Raw genomic sequence first — 6,368 nt, 5'->3', positions numbered from 1 at the left:
AGAAGCTATTGTGGTGTTGCGGGCCAAAGGCAGTGCCTTACTTTTTCCCTAGTTAATGTGATAGCCCAACAAGGCAGAACAGGCTGTGCTCAATATGGTAAGGTGTTTAAGTAGGTGGAGGGATCTGACAATGTCATGAATATTTCATTGTTGTATAATAATACCTCAAGTTCCTCAGTAGAGGTGGGTATGCCACAGCTCTTTGGATGCTGATGAATGGCTATCACCAGTTTATCGAGAGCCCGCATGAATAATAATGGAGAGGATGGAAATCCTTGTCTCATTCCCCTTAGGATCAGGAAAGGTCTGGAGGTACCAGTGTTATGATCTTGGACCGGACATGGGGGTGTGGGGAATGTGTGTCGTCTACTCCCTCCTCCCCTGGTTGTGTATGCCTGGTGGATGTAGTAGGGAACAGGGCGCCACCGAGGGACAGGAGACACAGGAAACACCACAAGTCCCAGAAAAGCCATGGGACATAGACCCACTAACCGGGTCTTACACCGTCAATGGCTATAAAGCCCCTCCCCTTCCTTGGGTCGGGGCTTCACAAACTTTCCAGACCTTTGAGCAAGCTGCGCTAGGCGGATGGTGTTCCCCGCCAGACGACGAGCGCCTGCGATTATCGTTGTTTTCCCCGAATATGAAGCTGAGAGCAGGCAGAAGACCTGCTTACTATGGTCCGCGTCCAGATTTCTATAGAAGCGTCAAGGAGAACGGTGAATACTTCGAGGAGCAAGCCCGGGGACCCGAGCTGGCATCAGGTATTTAGGTGTGCGGGAGTGCTGCACGGATGCGCCCTTCCCGTGTGCGTGACATTTTATACATTGTAGCTACTTGACTATCGGCTACTCTCTGTTTGTTTTCTTCCGGTTAGACATTTGAGCGCTGTGTATCTAACAGCGTGATCAGACTGTGGTGCATTGTCTGGGAAGAACCATGCTGTGACTAGAACTCCTCCACGGTTGCTCAGTGCATTAAAACAGCACCGTGTCCCATTACTATAATTACGTATGAGACATTTCCTTTCTCTACATCACTGTGAGTTCTCCTTTTAAGAATCCTACCTTTTAACTTTACGCTTTCTGGAGTCAAGACATTATTGATATGTAAGTAATGGGCTCTTGGGCTCCCAGGGGGTGTGCAGAGTGTTTGAGTCAACTGATTCCCTTTTTGCCTAATACCTGTTTTTCTTGTTGTTCCATTATATGCAGTTTGCCCACAAGGGATCTGGTATACTGCAGAGCTGCCCTCCACTACCAGATGTAGTCAAGGATACCCCTCTAGCATCACAGTGTTTATTGTTTTCTCCTCTTACCTTTTCCCCCAGAGTGCTTCCTTACGCAGTGGTGTTTGTAGCCCTCTGCGTGGGGTTGCACCCAGGGGAGGTGGGGGGCTCTCTACAAGCCTTCGTCCCCGCTGGCTGACTTTTGAGGTTAGTGGCTTCTTGGTCCTCTGCTACTAACAGCCTGACAACCAGGTGCCGAAGACCACTGCTGTAGTGTTTGTATAGAACCATTTGACCCTGGTCAGAAACCATGGGCCATAGATTCAAGGAGCCAGAGAAGGTACCACCACTTCACCCAATCCAATGCCTTCTCAGCATCCAGTCATACAATACATTTCTCTTCCGTATCATTCTGTTCCTGCCAGGTGACATGCCTCAGCATTGAAGACTAGTGTGGAATGAGGCCCACCTGATCGGATTATATTAGTAATGGTAACAGGCTCCTTAAACGATTTGCTAGCACTTTTACTAGAATCTTAATATCAGTATTAATCAGCGAGATTGACCTGTAGCTGGCAAATTATAGCAGCTCCTTGTCTGGATTAAATACCACAACAATTCTAACCTTATTTGCCAATATAAGGGGGTAGGATCCTTCATGTATAGGGTTAAACATCTTGCAAAGTAGAGGGATGAGCAATACTCTGTCTTTTGGAAAACTCTATAGATAACCATCTACCCCCAGGGACTTAAAGGTGGGGAGGCTATCAATAACCTCATCTTCCATAATATTCTGTGCAAGTTGTCTTGATCCCTCTGATTATAACTTAGGCAGCAAGATAGCTGAGTGGAAGTGCTCCTCCTCTCCCTGTCTGTTGGAGCCATCTACTCTATAGAGAGCTTCATAAAGTGACCAGACAGTCTGCATGCTATCTGTGAGATGTGTTAGTGTCTCACCAGAGACTTTTTTTGATGGCAGGGATTATGTGTGAGGTTTCCTGGTGACATAGCAGATAGGCTAAGATGCTTCCAGGTTCCCCCTCCATGATGTCTCTGCTTCATGATAAAGAGGAATATTTAAATCTGGGAGGTAAACAGTTAATTGATTTCTTCCTCAGAAAGTCTTTCAATTCAGAGTGTGTTGTACTGTAGTGAGCTGTTTGGTAAGTAAGTTGGTATTCAAAAGTCTGCTGCATGCTGAGTGCCTGCCTTTTTTCAAAAGCTAAGACTTGCATCCATAGCACACAGGGGGAAGCAATAGAATGTTAGTGATCCATTATACACATATGCAGCAGCACTTGCACCTCCCGTTTGGCCATTGGAGTTATAAACAGGAGAGGAGACAAATCCATCATAGGGTCAAGCTGCACCGCGTCATGATCAGATGTCCCATTCAGGATTATCTTCACCGCAACAACTGAGGGTAACAGGTTAGACATCAAGAGAAAGTAATTGACTCTGGTTTTAGTGTCCTGCCGTAAAAATGGAGTCATGATCTGTGGGTTGAGTCAGTCTCCCGGGGTCTATCTAGGAGTGGTCAGACATTAGATCAGCAAGAAAGAGTTGATCTCTACAAGAAGAAGTTGTGTGATATGCTGACTTTTCTAATAGTGAATCCAGCACCACATTCCAGTTGCACCCCAACAAAACCTTAGTTTTGGAAGTAGAGAGGAAAATACGGTCCAGCTTCAGACAAATTGCTTTTTGTTGCTGGTTGGAGCATAGATGGAACTGATTCATGTATGCTGGCTCAGATCAAAATGTCGTACACCTCTGGGTCAGTCCATGTCTTACTTACTGGAAGTACTTTATGGTTTGTTATAGCAATCCCACCATTATGGTAAGGTTTGGCAAGAGGAGTATCCCCTCCATATGTATCCCCCTGCAGGAAGGGTATTCCCATTCTGCCTGATCATGTGGAGCTTTGCTCTTGGAGAGAGGTGCATGAGTGCACCGTCTGGACAGAAGGTATATAAGAGAAAAAGGATTGTCTTCCTCTTTATGTGATGGGTTAGGCCATTGACATTGAGAGACATCACCCTCAGACTGAATCAGAGATTTGTGGGAGTTGTGGTCAATGGGTTCCCCAGCATGTCAATCCGTGGGGATTTTTTGTCACCAGAGGAAAATACCAAAGGAAGTTGGGAGGTGTATCAGCGGTCACCCGGGGTAAAAATGTGGATGGGCCCAGGCAAGTAAATGCTTAGGTGTTGCAACAATTTGCATGAGATGTAGCTAGAAGGGGTTTGGGTCCCTGCAGTGATAAGGAGAACTGGACCTGAGGGCAGTGTCTGCAGTAAGAAGATGGGAGATGGCAAAACATCAGGAGAAATCACACTGGTGGGATCAAGTAGAGAGAAAGGGGGAGAGTTTGTCCTTTATTCCCATGTAGGGCAATGACCACCAAGGGATCACCGCATGTCATTGTTACTGGTATGAGACTGTACTGCTTAGTAACAGGAGGGGAGAGAATATAATGCTGCAGTGCTGCAGTAAGTGTCTGAAAACTATGTGACAGAGAGAGAATGTTATCCATTGGGGAGTTGTTTCGTTGTTAGTAAGTACAGAGATGTCAGAGATGTATCAGTCCCCATACCTTCATTTGTTGGGCATGTTAGTGCAAAGCTTTTAGCGGTGCCCAGGGCCCAGCCAACTCCCAAGCCAGCTCCATACGGGGGGCTGGCAGGAGCCAGCTAACTAACTTTGCTCTTGCTCAGACAGGAGCAGCTGTTTTCATTGAACCCATTGGGCAGTAGCAAATGTGTGCTTTCTGCCCAGGAGAGTGCCAGACAGGGTATTCACACATTTTTCTAGGCAGAAGACAACAGTATACCAGAGAATTGCTTTGATCTGGCCCCATAGAATGGGGTCCCTGGGGCCTACGTGAGACTCAGGGTGGGGGGCTGCATGGCTCCCCTAAGAATCTACATCGGCTTAAGGGATGGATTCCCCAGGGCCTTCTAGAGGCTCGGGGGTCAACATATCCCCATCTCCTAATAACATAAATAACCCCAGGGGATGGGGTCTTCAGGGCCTTCCAAGAGGCTCAGGGAGGGGGCCGCGCATCCCACTCCCTAAAATGAAGCCATGTGTTGCCCCCCCCCCCCCCCCCCCCCCAGGAGCTTGCCCACCCTGGTTTATTTTACAAAAGCGCAGTGGCCCAAAGCTTTTTGACGATTCATCAAATGGTGGCAACGTTATTAGCACACCAAGCAAATGAGATAGATAGATAGATAGATAGATAGATAGTTAGATAGATAGATAGATAGATAGATAGATAGATAGATAGATAGATAGATAGATAGATAGATAGATAGATAGATAGATAGATAGATAGATAGATAGATAGATAGATAGATAGATAGATAGATAGATAGATAGATAGATAGATAGATAGATAGATGGATGGATGGATGGATGGATGGATGGATGGATGGATGGATGGATGGATGGATGGATGGATGGATGGATGGATGGATGGATGGATGGATGGATGGATGGATGGATGGATGGATGGATGGATGGATGGATGGATGGATGGATGGATAGATAGATAGATAGATAGAATTAAACAGAGTGGTAGTGGCCACTCTGTAGTTATTGTTAGCATTCTGAGAGATAGGAATTCCTCAGATTTTTGCTTGCTAATGATTTTCTAATCATTTGTTGAATCTCCAGGAAGCTTAGCAAAACCTATTTTGTTTTCTAAATTGGCTGATGATACAAAGCTTTGTGCTGATTAGTTGAGGGGGTACAAAAAAAAGAAGGGCCCAAAACACATTTTTCCACTGATGCACTTTCCACAGACTTTTTATACAGACGTAGCGATAAAATGGCTGAACTGATTGACATGAAATTTGGCAGGAATATAGATTATGGTGTGAAAGGGGTCCACTTTTTTATTTGACCTGAATCTGTTAAACTGTTTTTAAGTAATAAGGAACCAAACTTAGTGATAAATTGGTCTGTAGTAGCTTTGTGGCAATGTTTATATATCACAAAATAAAATTAGAAGTAGTACAAGGTGGCTTTTAAAAGAGCCTTTGTTTTTTTTTTGGTATATCATTTAATAAACATATACGCTCCTCATCTTCGTCAATATCCTATTTTGATAAAATCGTCAATGTCTTTTAAACAAAAATTGAAACAAACTACAATCACAAAGACAAATTGGAAACCAAACAAATGGAAATGACAGGACATCAGTTTCAAAATCAGAATGTTATAACTTTCCACAGTAAAATAACGTTTGAATTTTCTTTTTTATCTACCATCTGTCAAAGAAATTATCCACCATCATGGATATCAACACTTCTGCAACACGTTGTTAAATCGTAATGAAAAGATTATGCCACTCTAAAAGTGCCATAAGAGATATGACAGATATGTGTGGAGGTTGTGTTCAATGAACAACAGGATGCCAAAGGATTCTGTATGGTTCTTGTAGTAATACTCACCTGAGTTCTGACCTGTTTGGTATAAGCTACTCTTGAGAACAAGAATGCTTAAATTCTCTACATTCAAGCAGCACTGTTACAAACTTTCAAATATTTGTATATCTACCATTATCTTATTGCAAATCTATTCCATTTAACAATTTAATATCTAAAGCTGTGCAAACAGCTTAAGTCCAAACCATAAATAAGAACTTGTCTCTACACTTAATTCAACAATGGTAATCAGATACGTAATGTAATTTTTATGATTTAAAGATGTACTGTCAATAACTGAAAAATAAATACTTCTATTGCTAACTTTACTGCTTCACAAATTTCTATTTCAGGGCACATTTATACTATTAATGCTTTCATTTTCCATCAAGATGAAGTTTCGGCATCGGAACACGACACAGTCTACTTAAAGAATAACACAGGCTGGGCCAAATGTGATGATAATACTCTCACCTTACAGCAAAAACTGCCTAAATATTTATAAGACAGTTACCTTCTTATTTTACATCAAAAGTTCTAAGTTATGATGTTGCCATTGTTATAACACAAAATCGGTACGTATAAGTTATAGTAGAATAATTCAGGAGATCTGTTGTTATGTGGCATTGCATGAATGATGACATTTGTAAAAATCCCCTCTAAGTATTGTTGTCTTCTATGCTTTAAAATATATCAAATTACTTTGTTAG

This window comes from Triturus cristatus, chromosome 4_1 (genome assembly GCF_964204655.1).
Source record: "Triturus cristatus chromosome 4_1, aTriCri1.1, whole genome shotgun sequence".
Taxonomy (NCBI): domain Eukaryota; kingdom Metazoa; phylum Chordata; class Amphibia; order Caudata; family Salamandridae; genus Triturus; species Triturus cristatus.
This window is presented reverse-complemented; position numbering follows the sequence as displayed.